The 17,370-nt window shown below is 34.7% G+C and overlaps 1 non-coding gene across 1 annotated transcript; it reads left to right on the top strand.

The window, feature by feature from the left end:
* The first annotated feature begins 17,296 nt into the window (after window positions 1-17,296).
* Trnat-agu (transfer RNA threonine (anticodon AGU)) lies at window positions 17,297-17,370 on the top strand. The gene has a single exon. It is a non-coding gene; the product is annotated as a tRNA-Thr (tRNA).

Here is a 17,370-nt window from a genome sequence, read left to right as displayed (position 1 = left end):
CGTGGAGAAAAGGTACAAAAATAAAAAAATTGTCTCAGTCGTGAAGGACTGATCCTCCACCCAAAGAGAACAAGAAATGGAAGTGCAGCATCTGAAGAACAGATACTACACTTTGATCTTGTTTATATATTTTATTGAGAAAGAAAAAATTGAACATAAAAAACGTACAAAACATTCAATTCAACAAAATTAGGCACAAGGCCCCACAAGAAATTGGGAGGGGGAGGGTACAGGGTTTTTTTGACTATGTAACAGATGAGACTTTGAAGTCTTACTCTTGACTGGCAACATTTACCAAAATACCTCAATCACTCTGTGGATCCTAATCTAACTAATAACCCCAGCGTTCAATGTAAAATTTAACTATGTACAATTTGTATATTCATTTCTGTATGTTGTGTGTGCATTTTTTTTTTTTTTGTGTGTGTGTGTGTGTGTGTGTGTGTGTGTGTGTGTGTGTGTGTGTGTGTGTGTGTGTGTGTGTGTGTGTGTGTGTGTGTGTGTGTGTATGTGTGAGCTTGACCAAAGGCCAAGTGGATCTGAATGAATTGTAAACACCGGTATTATCCTGAAGATTAAGTGTTCAATTCTTACTGTGGCCGACCGAAAAATACAATGTGTCCAAAAAGTCACTGAAGGGTTTTGAACTTAAATAGATTCTTTATTTTTTATTATATCTTTCTTTAATTTCTGGAGAAATAATTATTATTGGATGTAAAATAGTTTTAAATGTAATAAAATAAAAAAAAAAAAAACTTAAATTGAATGTATGTTTGAATAGATGGGTAAGAAAATAAATGGATATTATCTTAACATAGTTAAATTATCATATTTTCACATGTAATATCTGTAATATATGAAAAAGAAAAGGATTGAACGTTAATTGGCGAACAGGATCGTAAAAAATTAAGTAAAAGACACGTAATATTTTTTTATATTGAAGGGTGCTTTTCAGTTAATAGAGCGAAAATCGAAAAAATATTTTTTATTAAACAATATTGGTATCTACTTAAACTTTATGTCAATTTAAACTAAAAACAATGTTATCTACTTAAGTACTAGTACTGTTTTCTTGGGTTTTATCGATCTTTGCTTTGGTGTGGTTGGTGCTTATCGAGTAATTTTTTGCTGCGGTTATTAAGGATTTAGTTTCTCGGCGTATGTGTCCTTTTCATATCCATGTCCAAGTGTTTTGGTCATTCTCATCTTTTGTCATCCTTATGAATCTTCCATGTAGTTGTTTTTCTTCCCATTATTATTATTATTATTATTATTATTATTATTATTATTATTATTATTATTATTATTATTTTAGTAGTAGTAGTAGGAGTAGTAGTAGGAGGAGGAGAAGCCGTGAAAATCCAACGGAATGAGAAATCCATTTAATCAACAAGTATGTTTTATAAAGGTAATATTTTTTCTGGATAGCGCAAAATCTTAGTTTCTTGGACAGAAAACAAAAACAATACCACGCAACAAATATGACTTTATTAGCATTTATATGAAAATAGTCTACACTGTATTTTAAATATAAAACTCGCTCTAATGAGATAAATTAATAAGTACTAATAAATACTCAGAAAGTAATATTGTGCTACATAGTTCAATAAAAAATAATAAAATCACCTTTGGACAATCTTTTTTGTCCTGTTTCTTTTGAATGCCTCCATTTTACGTCAGGTTTTGCTGGCGTCTTTCTTCGGTGAAAAAACGCCGCACGTCAAAATTACTGCGTCCCTTTCTAAAATTCGAACCCTGTTTCAATATATCGAGAATCTCTTTTGTTTATGACGTCAGAGTGTGGCTTTTAACCAATGTGACTAAATTTCACGTGCATTTTAATGTCTGTCCAAACACGCTTTTTGTCAACGGTTTGTCGAACTTTGAGGCGGAGATGGTGGTGCAAATCCAAACATCTATTTTACGATGATCAGTCGCAATCGATTTTGACGACTTTAGTTTGAGCAGAGATGTGACCGGTGATTCAGAAGCACAGGCGACCCTAAGTGCGACCATACCGGTGTCAGGTGAAAAACTAGCGTCGATGTGAAACTGTTCCGATTACCAAACCGAACTTCCGGTTTTAGTTTTAAATAAATGTTAATTTTCACTTCGTTTCCATCTTAACATTTTCCTTAAAAATGACGACTCGCATGAGTTTTCGGATATGCTAAAAACGGATATCGTATTTAAATTTTCCCCAAACAAGTAGTTTCCCGGATATTAAGCAATCTAATTCTTTATTCTATAAACAAGTAGTTTCCCGGATATTAAGCAATCTAATTCTTTATGCTATAAACAAGTAGTTTCCCGGATATAAAGCAATCTAATTCTTTATGCAATAAACAAGTAGTTTCCCGGATATTAAGCAATCAAATTCTTTATGCAATAAACAAGTAGTTTCCCGGATATTAAGCAATCAAATTCTTTATGCTATAAACAAGTAGTTTCCCGGATGTTAAACAATCTAATTCTTTATGCAATAAACAAGTAGTTTCCCGGATATTAAGCAATCTAATTCTTTATGCTATAAACAAGTAGTTTCCCGGATGTTAAACAATCTAATTCTTTATGCAATAAACAAGTAGTTTCCCGGATATTAAGCAATCTAATTCTTTATGCTATAAACAAGTAGTTTCCCGGATATTAAGCAATCTAATTCTTTATGCTATAAACAAGTAGTTTCCCGGATATTAAGCAATCAAATTCTTTATGCTATAAACAAGTAGTTTCCCGGATATTAAGCAATCTAATTCTTTATGCAATAAACAAGTAGTTTCCCGGATATTAAGCAATCTAATTCTTTATGCAATAAACAAGTAGTTTCCCGGATATAAAACAATCTAATTCTTTATGCAATAAACAAGTAGTTTCCCGGATATTAAGCAATCTAATTCTTTATGCTATAAACAAGTAGTTTCCCGGATGTTAAACAATCTAATTCTTTATGCAATAAACAAGTAGTTTCCCGGATGTTAAACAATCTAATTCTTTATGCAATAAACAAGTAGTTTCCCGGATATTAAGCAATCTAATTCTTTATGCTATAAACAAGTAGTTTCCCGGATATTAAGCAATCTAATTCTTTATGCTATAAACAAGTAGTTTCCCGGATATTAAGCAATCTAATTCTTTATGCTATAAACAAGTAGTTTCCCGGATATTAAGCAATCAAATTCTTTATGCTATAAACAAGTAGTTTCCCGGATATAAAGCAATCTAATTCTTTATGCAATAAACAAGTAGTTTCCCGGATATTAAGCAATCAAATTCTTTATGCTATAAACAAGTAGTTTCCCGGATGTTAAACAATCTAATTCTTTATGCAATAAACAAGTAGTTTCCCGGATATTAAGCAATCTAATTCTTTATGCTATAAACAAGTAGTTTCCCGGATATTAAGCAATCAAATTCTTTATGCAATAAACAAGTAGTTTCCCGGATATTAAGCAATCAAATTCTTTATGCTATAAACAAGTAGTTTCCCGGATATTAAGCAATCTAATTCTTTATGCTATAAACAAGTAGTTTCCCGGATATTAAGCAATCTAATTCTTTATGCTATAAACAAGTAGTTTCCCGGATATTAAGCAATCAAATTCTTTATGCTATAAACAAGTAGTTTCCCGGATATTAAACAATCTAATTCTTTATGCAATAAACAAGTAGTTTCCCGGATATTAAGCAATCTAATTCTTTATGCAATAAACAAGTAGTTTCCCGGATATTAAGCAATCTAATTCTTTATGCAATAAACAAGTAGTTTCCCGGATATTAAGCAATCAAATTCTTTATGCTATAAACAAGTAGTTTCCCGGATGTTAAACAATCTAATTCTTTATGCAATAAACAAGTAGTTTTCCGGATAATAAGCAATCTAATTCTTTATGCTATAAACAAGTAGTTTTCCGGATATTAAGCAATCAAATTCTTTATGCAATAAACAAGTAGTTTCCCGGATATTAAGCAATCAAATTCTTTATGCTATAAACAAGTAGTTTCCCGGATGTTAAACAATCTAATTCTTTATGCAATAAACAAGTAGTTTCCCGGATATTAAGCAATCTAATTCTTTATGCTATAAACAAGTAGTTTCCCGGATGTTAAACAATCTAATTCTTTATGCAATAAACAAGTAGTTTCCCGGATATTAAGCAATCTAATTCTTTATGCTATAAACAAGTAGTTTCCCGGATATTAAGCAATCTAATTCTTTATGCTATAAACAAGTAGTTTCCCGGATATTAAGCAATCAAATTCTTTATGCTATAAACAAGTAGTTTCCCGGATATTAAGCAATCTAATTCTTTATGCAATAAACAAGTAGTTTCCCGGATATTAAGCAATCTAATTCTTTATGCAATAAACAAGTAGTTTCCCGGATATTAAGCAATCAAATTCTTTATGCTATAAACAAGTAGTTTCCCGGATGTTAAACAATCTAATTCTTTATGCAATAAACAAGTAGTTTCCCGGATATTAAGCAATCTAATTCTTTATGCTATAAACAAGTAGTTTCCCGGATATTAAGCAATCTAATTCTTTATGCTATAAACAAGTAGTTTCCCGGATATTAAGCAATCTAATTCTTTATGCTATAAACAAGTAGTTTCCCGGATATTAAGCAATCAAATTCTTTATGCTATAAACAAGTAGTTTCCCGGATATAAAGCAATCTAATTCTTTATGCAATAAACAAGTAGTTTCCCGGATATTAAGCAATCAAATTCTTTATGCTATAAACAAGTAGTTTCCCGGATGTTAAACAATCTAATTCTTTATGCAATAAACAAGTAGTTTCCCGGATATTAAGCAATCTAGTGCAATCGAGTGCATGGCCCTCCGGCGTGAGGACACGCCCTGGCTTACACCAATCCAGACCCCAGCTATGTGGTCAAATAGCAAAATGTCATCTCGGCAGCAGGAGTTGGCAGTCATGGTATGAGCGCAGCTGATATATTTTTCAACCACCGGTCTCCCATGGCGGATCACTGAGCGGATGAATCAAGAACGATCAACGGTCAGGGATCAACACCCAGTTAGCGGGTACTGCGGGGCAACCTACCACTGCTCCAGCTGTCGCACTCCTGTGCTCCGCTGGGGTCCGCAATGTTGGGTCCAGAGGTGGATGTTCTGTTCTGGGCATGCACTCATCCACTACTTCCCTGCCCCGGCGCTTGACGTTTCAGGCAACTACTATGGATATGTCAAGAATAAATTCTCAGCGACTGGCAATTCGGGAGCCCCCTGCAGTCGGGGGTGCTGTCGTTGCTCGGCAGGGCCCGCGTTCTAGGCAGGCGCGCCCCGGTCGACATCCTGCTACTGCCTCCCCACTACACCTGGCCTGCTGGAATGTCCGCTCCCTTGGGGTGACTTCCTCTCTTGACAGTTTTCATCCTCGGAAGTCTGCTGTTATCGACCTGGAATTACTCCGGTTGGGGGTGGATGTCTCAGCACTAGGCGAGACATGGCTCACTGGAAATGGCTCCATACGTGAAGCTAACTTCACATTTTACTGGACTGGCTACCCTGACTTGGAGAGACCAAAACATGGAGTGAGTTTTGCCATCTGCAACAAGCTGCTCAGCTTTGTCGAAACTCCCGTCGCCATCTCTCCCAGATTAATGTCACTACAGCTACACACCACCTCTGGTCCAGTGTCCCTATTGTCTGCCTACGCCCCAACCCTCACCTCGCCGGATGACCAGAAAGATGCTTTCTATCTCCAGCTGAGTGAGACCCTCTCCAAAATCGACCGCGGTCACCGCATAATCATCCTGGGTGATCTCAACGCTCGAGTAGGCAGTAACACCAATGCCTGGCCTGATGTCCTGGGTCCTCACGGAGTGGGCTCTATGAATGAAAATGGACAGCGTCTTCTGGAACTCTGTGCTACACACAGGCTGTGCATCCCATCAACCTTCTTTAAGGGCTCACCGTGGTCGAAGATGACATGGCAACACCCACGCTCTAAGCGCTGGCACCAGCTGGACCATGTGATCACTCAAAAGAAGCACCTCCAGGATATCATCCACTGCAGGACAATGCACTCTGCGGACTGTGACACAGACCACTCACTTGTGCGCTGTAAGCTTAAACTAAAGCCAAAGAAAATCCACCTGTCTTGCTCAAAACCACTTTCAACGCTCAATGTTCTTGCTACTAAGTCCAAGGAGAAATGCCAACATTTTCAAGCTTCAATACAATCCACCTTTGGCCAGTCTGCACCCCCTCAGGATGCTGCCTCTGCCTGGCTGCGGATTCGTGACACTGTTGGAGTTTGCGCACTCTCCAGTTTTGGTAGACGTACAGTAAAGCAGCCGGACTGGTTCAGACACCACGCGGACACACTCCATCAAGCACTAGCAGAAAAGCGAGCGGCAAGACTGGCTGTGATGCAGGACCCCTCTCCTCAAGCTACTAGCCTCTGGAAGCAGAGCCGCTCAAAAGTGCAGCGCCTAACTCGAGAGGCTAAACACAACTATTGGAGTGACATCTCCAAGCGTGCTGAAGACTGCTCTGCCACCGGCAACACCGGTGGCATGTACCAAGCTCTGAAAGAGGCTCTAGGTCCTCCTGTGAAGAAATCATCTCCTTTGCGATCTCTGACCGGAGAACTACTCACCAATCCTGATGATCAGCTTGACCGTTGGGTGGAGCACTACAGCTCACTGTATGCTCAACCTGTAGCAGCTAGTGCGGCTGCTATAATAGCTGCTGTTCCCCAACTACCAGTCCTCCATGAGCTAGATTACGACATCACCATCGATGAAGTACACAAGACCATCAAGCTACTGAGGAACAACAAAGCCCCCGGCGTGGATGGGCTACCTTCAGAAATCTTCAGATGCGGTGGTGACTCACTAACTGAGGAACTCCATCATCTCTTCTCAATCTGCTGGAATGAAGGTACTATTCCCGATGAACTTCGTAACGCCAACATAGTTACCCTGTATAAGAACAAAGGGTTTCGCTGCGACTGCAACAACTACCGTGGCATATCTCTACTTTCCCAGCCTGGAAAGATCTATGCCCGCTTAGTCCTGCCACGTCTCCAGATTATTGCCAACAGAATTCTTCCTGAGAGTCAATGTGGCTTTCGACCTGGCCGCTCTACCACTGACATGATCTTTTCTGTTCGTCAGATCCAGGAGAAATGCATTGAGCAAGGCCGTCCTCTCTACGCAGTTTTCGTTGACTTGACGAAGGCCGTTGATTATGTTAGCAGATCAGGGCTATTTCTAGTCCTCCGTCTACTGGGCTGCCCTCCCAAACTCCTGAAAACCATACAAGAATTTCACGATCAGATGAAGGCTACAGTACAGTTTGAGGGCTCTCGTTCTAAAGAGTTCCCCATCTCTTGTGGTGTCAAGCAAGGCTGCGTGTTAGCTCCTACTCTGTTCGGAATATATTTCTCAGCTGTTCTGTGCCGAGCCTTCCCAAACCCAACTGGAGTGCTCCTTCACACTCGCAGTACTGGAGGCCTATTCAACCTGGCCAGGCTACGCTCAAAAACTATGGTTAACCGCGTACAGATCCGTGAACTCCTGTACGCTGATGATGCTGCCTTCATCGCCAACTCGGAGGTTGAGCTTCAGGCAATGTGCTCCTCCTTTGCTTCTGCCTGCGAGGAGTTTGGTCTCAAAATCAGCCTAGGCAAGACGGTGGTCTTTGCCCAGCCTGCTGGGCTTTCACCCATAATAACCGTAAACAATCATGTACTGTCAAACGTCACCAAGTTCACTTACTTGGGTTCTACAGTTGATAACACCAACAGTCTTGATTGTGAACTGGACTCCCGCATTGGAAAGGCATCAACAACTTTCGGCAGGCTTAGTGAGAGAGTCTGGAAGAACAAGTCCCTCTCGCTACACCTAAAGATCAAGGTTTACGAGGCCTGCATCCTCAGCACTCTCCTGTATGGCAGTGAGACTTGGTGCACCTACCGCCGACACGAACACCGTCTGAACGCCTTCCACTTCCGATGCCTGCGCACAATTCTTGGATTCACATGGAAGGATCATGTACCAAACACAGCTATCCTCTCCACGACCAAGAGTACTGACATGTACACAGTGCTGCGCATCCGTCGCTTACGTTGGGCTGGCCACACCTGCCGCATGGACGACAGCCGGCTACCAAAAGCACTTCTCTTTGGAGAGATAGCTGATGCCCCTCGCTGTGCTGGCAGGCCACGCCTCCGCTACAAGGATGTCCTGAAACGTGACCTCCAGGTCTTCGGCATCCCTCACAACACTTGGGAAACCTCTGCCGGCAACCGAGCAAAGTGGCAAGCTGCTATAAGATCTGGTGCCAAAAGATCCTGCCAGCAATACACAGACTTCCTGAACTGTAGAAGACTGAAGCGCCTTGCCAATCGTCGTCCTCGACGTTAAGGGCCTATATATATATAAAAGCAATCTAATTCTTTATGCTATAAACAAGTAGTTTCCCGGATATTAAGCAATCAAATTCTTTATGCAATAAACAAGTAGTTTCCCGGATATTAAGCAATCAAATTCTTTATGCTATAAACAAGTAGTTTCCCGGATATTAAGCAATCAAATTCTTTATGCTATAAACAAGTAGTTTCCCGGATATTAAGCAATCTAATTCTTTATGCAATAAACAAGTAGTTTCCCGGATATTAAACAATCAAATTCTTTATGCTATAAACAAGTAGTTTCCCGGATATTAAACAATCTAATTCTTTATGCAATAAACAAGTAGTTTCCCGGATATTAAGCAATCTAATTCTTTATTCTATAAACAAGTAGTTTCCCGGATATTAAGCAATCTAATTCTTTATGCTATAAACAAGTAGTTTTCCGGATATTAAGCAATCTAATTCTTTATGCTATAAACAAGTAGTTTCCCGGATATAAAGCAATCTAATTCTTTATGCAATAAACAAGTAGTTTCCCGGATATTAAGCAATCAAATTCTTTATGCTATAAACAAGTAGTTTCCCGGATATAAAGCAATCTAATTCTTTATGCAATAAACAAGTAGTTTCCCGGATATTAAGCAATCAAATTCTTTATGCTATAAACAAGTAGTTTCCCGGATATTAAACAATCTAATTCTTTATGCAATAAACAAGTAGTTTCCCGGATATTAAGCAATCTAATTCTTTATGCTATAAACAAGTAGTTTCCCGGATATTAAGCAATCTAATTCTTTATGCTATAAACAAGTAGTTTCCCGGATATTAAACAATCTAATTCTTTATGCAATAAACAAGTAGTTTCCCGGATATTAAGCAATCTAATTCTTTATGCTATAAACAAGTAGTTTCCCGGATATTAAGCAATCTAATTCTTTATGCAATAAACAAGTAGTTTCCCGGATATTAAACAATCTAATTCTTTATGCAATAAACAAGTAGTTTCCCGGATATAAAGCAATCTAATTCTTTATGCTATAAACAAGTAGTTTTCCGGATATTAAGCAATCTAATTCTTTATGCTATAAACAAGTAGTTTCCCGGATATTAAACAATCTAATTCTTTATGCAATAAACAAGTAGTTTCCCGGATATTAAGCAATCAAATTCTTTATGCTATAAACAAGTAGTTTCCCGGATATTAAACAATCAAATTCTTTATTCTATAAACAAGTAGTTTCCCGGATATTAAGCAATCTAATTCTTTATGCAATAAACAAGTAATTTCCCGGATATTAAGCAATCAAATTCTTTATGCTATAAACAAGTAGTTTCCCGGATATTAAGCAATCTAATTCTTTATGCTATAAACAAGTAATTTCCCGGATATTAAGCAATCTAATTCTTTATGCTATAAACAAGTAGTTTCCCGGATATTAAACAATCTAATTCTTTATGCAATAAACAAGTAGTTTCCCGGATATTAAGCAATCTAATTCTTTATGCAATAAACAAGTAGTTTCCCGGATATTAAACAATCTAATTCTTTATGCTATAAACAAGTAGTTTCCCGGATATTAAGCAATCTAATTCTTTATGCTATAAACAAGTAGTTTCCCCGATATTAAACAATCTAATTCTTTATGCTATAAACAAGTAGTTTCCCGGATATTAAGCAATCTAATTCTTTATGCTATAAACAAGTATTTTCCCGGATATTAAGCAATCTAATTCTTTATGCTATAAACAAGTAGTTTCCCGGATATTAAGCAATCAAATTCTTTATGCTATAAACAAGTAGTTTCCCGGATATTAAACAATCTAATTCTTTATGCTATAAACAAGTAGTTTCCCGGATATTAAACAATCTAATTCTTTATGCAATAAACAAGTAGTTTCCCGGATATTAAGCAATCTAATTCTTTATGCTATAAACAAGTAGTTTCCCGGATATTAAGCAATCAAATTCTTTATGCTATAAACAAGTAGTTTCCCGGATATTAAACAATCTAATTCTTTATGCTATAAACAAGTAGTTTCCCGGATGTTAAACAATCTAATTCTTTATGCAATAAACAAGTAGTTTCCCGGATATAAAGCAATCTAATTCTTTATGCAATAAACAAGTAGTTTCCCGGATATTAAGCAATCTAATTCTTTATGCTATAAACAAGTAGTTTCCCGGATATTAAACAATCTAATTCTTTATGCTATAAACAAGTAGTTTCCCGGATATTAAGCAATCTAATTCTTTATGCTATAAACAAGTAGTTTCCCGGATATTAAACAATCTAATTCTTTATGCAATAAACAAGTAGTTTCCCGGATATTAAGCAATCTAATTCTTTATGCTATAAACAAGTAGTTTCCCGGATATTAAGCAATCTAATTCTTTATGCAATAAACAAGTAGTTTCCCGGATATTAAACAATCTAATTCTTTATGCAATAAACAAGTAGTTTCCCGGATATAAAGCAATCTAATTCTTTATGCTATAAACAAGTAGTTTTCCGGATATTAAGCAATCTAATTCTTTATGCTATAAACAAGTAGTTTCCCGGATATTAAACAATCTAATTCTTTATGCAATAAACAAGTAGTTTCCCGGATATTAAGCAATCTAATTCTTTATGCAATAAACAAGTAGTTTCCCGGATATTAAACAATCTAATTCTTTATGCAATAAACAAGTAGTTTCCCGGATATTAAGCAATCTAATTCTTTATGCAATAAACAAGTAGTTTCCCGGATATTAAGCAATCAAATTCTTTATGCTATAAACAAGTAGTTTCCCGGATATTAAGCAATCTAATTCTTTATGCTATAAACAAGTAGTTTCCCCGATATTAAGCAATCTAATTCTTTATGCAATAAACAAGTAGTTTCCCGGATATTAAGCAATCTAATTCTTTATGCTATAAACAAGTAGTTTCCCGGATATTAAGCAATCTAATTCTTTATGCTATAAACAAGTAGTTTCCCGGATATTAAGCAATCAAATTCTTTATGCTATAAACAAGTAGTTTCCCGGATATTAAACAATCTAATTCTTTATGCTATAAACAAGTAGTTTCCCGGATGTTAAACAATCTAATTCTTTATGCAATAAACAAGTAGTTTCCCGGATATAAAGCAATCTAATTCTTTATGCAATAAACAAGTAGTTTCCCGGATATTAAGCAATCTAATTCTTTATGCTATAAACAAGTAGTTTCCCGGATATTAAACAATCTAATTCTTTATGCTATAAACAAGTAGTTTCCCGGATATTAAGCAATCTAATTCTTTATGCTATAAACAAGTAGTTTCCCGGATATTAAACAATCTAATTCTTTATGCAATAAACAAGTAGTTTCCCGGATATTAAGCAATCTAATTCTTTATGCTATAAACAAGTAGTTTCCCGGATATTAAGCAATCTAATTCTTTATGCAATAAACAAGTAGTTTCCCGGATATTAAACAATCTAATTCTTTATGCAATAAACAAGTAGTTTCCCGGATATAAAGCAATCTAATTCTTTATGCTATAAACAAGTAGTTTTCCGGATATTAAGCAATCTAATTCTTTATGCTATAAACAAGTAGTTTCCCGGATATTAAACAATCTAATTCTTTATGCAATAAACAAGTAGTTTCCCGGATATTAAGCAATCTAATTCTTTATGCAATAAACAAGTAGTTTCCCGGATATTAAACAATCTAATTCTTTATGCAATAAACAAGTAGTTTCCCGGATATTAAGCAATCTAATTCTTTATGCAATAAACAAGTAGTTTCCCGGATATTAAGCAATCAAATTCTTTATGCTATAAACAAGTAGTTTCCCGGATATTAAGCAATCTAATTCTTTATGCTATAAACAAGTAGTTTCCCCGATATTAAGCAATCTAATTCTTTATGCAATAAACAAGTAGTTTCCCGGATATTAAGCAATCTAATTCTTTATGCTATAAACAAGTAGTTTCCCGGATATTAAGCAATCTAATTCTTTATGCTATAAACAAGTAGTTTCCCGGATATTAAGCAATCTAATTCTTTATGCTATAAACAAGTAGTTTCCCGGATATTAAACAATCTAATTCTTTATGCAATAAACAAGTAGTTTCGCGGATATTAAGCAATCTAATTCTTTATGCTATAAACAAGTAGTTTCCCGGATATTAAACAATCTAATTCTTTATGCTATAAACAAGTAGTTTCCCGGATATTAAACAATCTAATTCTTTTATGCAATAAACAAGTAGTTTCGCGGATATTAAGCAATCTAATTCTTTATGCAATAAACAAGTAGTTTTCCGGATATTAAACAATCTAATTCTTTATGCAATAAACAAGTAGTTTCCGGATATTTAAACAATCTAATTCTTTATGCAATAAACAAGTAGTTTCGCGGATATTAAGCAATCTAATTCTTTATGCAATAAACAAGTAGTTTCCCGGATATTAAACAATCTAATTCTTTATGCTATAAACAAGTAGTTTCCGGATATTAAACAATCTAATTCTTTATGCTATAAACAAGTAGTTTCGCGGATATTAAGCAATCAAATTCTTTATGCAATAAACAAGTAGTTTCCCGGATATTAAACAATCTAATTCTTTATGCAATAAACAAGTAGTTTCCCGGATATTAAACAATCTAATTCTTTATGCTATAAACAAGTAGTTTCCCGGATATTAAACAATCTAATTCTTTATGCTATAAACAAGTAGTTTTCCGGATATTAAACAATCTAATTCTTTATGCTATAAACAAGTAGTTTCGCGGATATTAAACAATCTAATTCTTTATGCAATAAACAAGTAGTTTCCCGGATATTAAACAATCTAATTCTTTATGCAATAAACAAGTAGTTTCGCGGATATTAAGCAATCTAATTCTTTATGCAATAAACAAGTAGTTTCCCGGATATTAAGCAATCTAATTCTTTATGCTATAAACAAGTAGTTTCCCGGATATTAAACAATCTAATTCTTTATGCAATAAACAAGTAGTTTCCGGATATTAAGCAATCTAATTCTTTATGCAATAAACAAGTAGTTTCCCGGATATTAAACAATCTAATTCTTTATGCTATAAACAAGTAGTTTCCCGGATATTAAAAAATCTAATTCTTTATGCTATAAACAAGTAGTTTCCCGGATATTAAACAATCTAATTCTTTATGCTATAAACAAGTAGTTTCCCGGATATTAAACAATCTAATTCTTTATGCAATAAACAAGTAGTTTCCCTGGATATTAAGCAATCTAATTCTTTATGCAATAAACAAGTAGTTTCCCGGATATTAAACAATCTAATTCTTTATGCTATAAACAAGTAGTTTCCCGGATATTAAACAATCTAATTCTTTATGCTATAAACAAGTAGTTTCCCGGATATTAAGCAATCTAATTCTTTATGCAATAAACAAGTAGTTTCCCGGATATTAAACAATCTAATTCTTTATGCTATAAACAAGTAGTTTCCCGGATATTAAACAATCTAATTCTTTATGCTATAAACAAGTAGTTTCCCGGATATTAAACAATCTAATTCTTTATGCTATAAACAAGTAGTTTCCCGGATATTAAACAATCTAATTCTTTATGCAATAAACAAGTAGTTTCGCGGATATTAAACAATCTAATTCTTTATGCAATAAACAAGTAGTTTCGCGGATATTAAACAATCTAATTCTTTATGCTATAAACAAGTAGTTTCCCGGATATTAAACAATCTAATTCTTTATGCTATAAACAAGTAGTTTCCCGGATATTAAACAATCTAATTCTTTATGCAATAAACAAGTAGTTTCGCGGATATTAAGCAATCTAATTCTTTATGCAATAAACAAGTAGTTTCCCGGATATTAAGCAATCTAATTCTTTATGCTATAAACAAGTAGTTTCCCGGATATTAAACAATCTAATTCTTTATGCAATAAACAAGTAGTTTCCCGGATATTAAGCAATCTAATTCTTTATGCAATAAACAAGTAGTTTCCCGGATATTAAACAATCTAATTCTTTATGCTATAAACAAGTAGTTTCCCGGATATTAAACAATCTAATTCTTTATGCTATAAACAAGTAGTTTCCCGGATATTAAACAATCTAATTCTTTATGCTATAAACAAGTAGTTTCCCGGATATTAAACAATCTAATTCTTTATGCAATAAACAAGTAGTTTCCCGGATATTAAGCAATCTAATTCTTTATGCAATAAACAAGTAGTTTCCCGGATATTAAACAATCTAATTCTTTATGCTATAAACAAGTAGTTTCCCGGATATTAAACAATCTAATTCTTTATGCTATAAACAAGTAGTTTCCCGGATATTAAGCAATCTAATTCTTTATGCAATAAACAAGTAGTTTCCCGGATATTAAACAATCTAATTCTTTATGCTATAAACAAGTAGTTTCCCGGATATTAAACAATCTAATTCTTTATGCTATAAACAAGTAGTTTCCCGGATATTAAACAATCTAATTCTTTATGCTATAAACAAGTAGTTTCCCGGATATTAAACAATCTAATTCTTTATGCTATAAACAAGTAGTTTCCCGGATATTAAACAATCTAATTCTTTATGCTATAAACAAGTAGTTTCCCGGATATTAAGCAATCTAATTCTTTATGCAATAAACAAGTAGTTTCCCGGATATTAAACAATCTAATTCTTTATGCTATAAACAAGTAGTTTCCCGGATATTAAACAATCTAATTCTTTATGCTATAAACAAGTAGTTTCGCGGATATTAAGCAATCTAATTCTTTATGCAATAAACAAGTAGTTTCCCGGATATTAAGCAATCTAATTCTTTATGCAATAAACAAGTAGTTTCCCGGATATTAAACAATCTAATTCTTTATGCTATAAACAAGTAGTTTCCCGGATATTAAACAATCTAATTCTTTATGCAATAAACAAGTAGTTTCGCGGATATTAAGCAATCTAATTCTTTATGCTATAAACAAGTAGTTTCCCGGATATAAAGCAATCTAATTCTTTATGCTATAAACAAGTGGTTTCCCGTATATTAAGCAATCTAATTCTTTATGCTATAAACAAGTAGTTTCCCGGATATTACGCAATCAAATTCTTTATGCTATAAACAAGTAATTTCCCGGATATTAAGCTAATTCTTTATGCTATAAACACGTAATTTCACGGATATTAAGCAATCTAATTCTTTATGCTATAAATGATGATCATTGTTGTACGCGCAAGCGCGCCAAAATTTTGGCGTGGAAACCAAGCAAAAATTTATTAAGACAAACTTTACATCAAAGAATATAAATGAAACTTTTAAACATTTTTTAAAAATATATTTTACAGATTTATTTGAAACTGAAACACCGACGGTTGTAATTGGGGCCGCCTATACTTCTGAATCGCTATGTTGCCACGACCCCTCGCTTACAATCACCCCCATGCTCTCGGTAGCCACGATACAGTGCCTGCTATTTCCAAATGGTTACCCATCGTTTACTGACCAGGATCATCTTTGCTTAACTTCTTTGACGCTAATGACAGCGTGCACTACTGCACTGGTTCTGATGAATAGTGTTTGACGGTTTGGCTATCACAATCATGAGACACATTTTCTTTTGATTATTATTGACAATAGTGACCAAACTCGGCTTGGGATTTTTATGCCCGACTCCTATAATCAACAGAGACTGGGGCGCTTCTACACTATTATGACGAAATTTTGGAGTCGATAAATTGCGTTTTCAGATTTAGAAAATAAATAAATAAATAAATAAATAAAAACAATGGTTTCTACTGATTTTTTTTTTTTTTTGTAAATTCTAATAAATTACAATGGTAGCTTCCAAATTATGCAGTCGAAATTACTTGAATATTATTGAATTATTAAAAAAAAAAACTCTAACGTGTTAGCAGGTGAAAAATTGCCGCCATCCTGTTTAAATTGAAACGGAAAATTACCCCCTTTTTGAACTCTCCTGTGTCTTACGATCGTTTTCATCAAATTCTATTTTTTAATTTCTTTAATAAATAATTTTCTACCTTATCGATTTTCCTAATTTTTGGATAAAATCAAAAAATACGAAAAATACGTAGATGCCATTGTTTTCATGTGAAATTCAGTATTACGATTTCCGAAATTTCGTCCCAATAGTGTAGAAGCGCCGCGATTGGACTATTTTGGGTACTTGTACAGTTTAATCAAGACATTCAAAAATGAAAATATTAAAAAAAAAAAAAAGCTTATATTGTACGTATCCATTTTGAACTGAATATCTCCGGAAAAAAAAAATTCATTTAATTTGATCGAGTAGTTTTTTGTTTTATTTTTTTTTTTTTAACAGCGGAAAAAACACGTTTTTATGAGAGCGCGTTGAAGTCAGCCATTATGGAATTTTTAGAACACACCACGGGAAGATAACTCAATGTAAAGCGCCGATACTCCCTCCCCATCTTTAATACTAGATTTTCTTCCTAAAAGTCGAACCTTTTGCTCGATATTATAACAAATTGTTTTTTCGCTGTAAAAAAAAAAAAAAAAAAAAAAAAAAAAACTACTTAATGAAATTAAATTAATTTTTTTTTTCGGAGGACATCGTTCCATAACGGATACGTACAATATAACCATTTTTTTTTTTTTTTTTTTTTTAATGTCTTGCTTAAACTGTACAAGTACCCTATTGTGTAATGATCCGGTCCCTGTTCATTTTACGGTTGGAGTTAAGTTCTCTGCAGTATTAAGAGGTCCACCCTCTCAGACCTTGCCGTCTCTCTTTAAAAACGGTTTCGTTTATTGCTAATCGCTTGAGGCCCCCTTATCGGGAAATGACGACGAGGTTGTCCAAACACTTTTAAGTTCTTGCAGTGGTAGAGACTCAAACACCCTGAAAAAAATTTAACACAGTAAAATATTCTGCTGATCATCGGTGGCTCCATAGCTCAGTTGGTTAGAGCGCCAGTCTAGTAAACTGGAGGTCGAGAGTTCGAATCTCTCTGGAGCCT

This window comes from Euprymna scolopes, chromosome 27, assembly GCF_053919585.1.
Source record: "Euprymna scolopes isolate OS-2025 chromosome 27, ASM5391958v1, whole genome shotgun sequence".
Classification (NCBI taxonomy): Eukaryota; Metazoa; Mollusca; class Cephalopoda; order Sepiida; family Sepiolidae; genus Euprymna; species Euprymna scolopes.
Note: the sequence above shows the minus strand (reverse complement) of the source record. Positions and strands in the feature narration are given on the sequence as shown.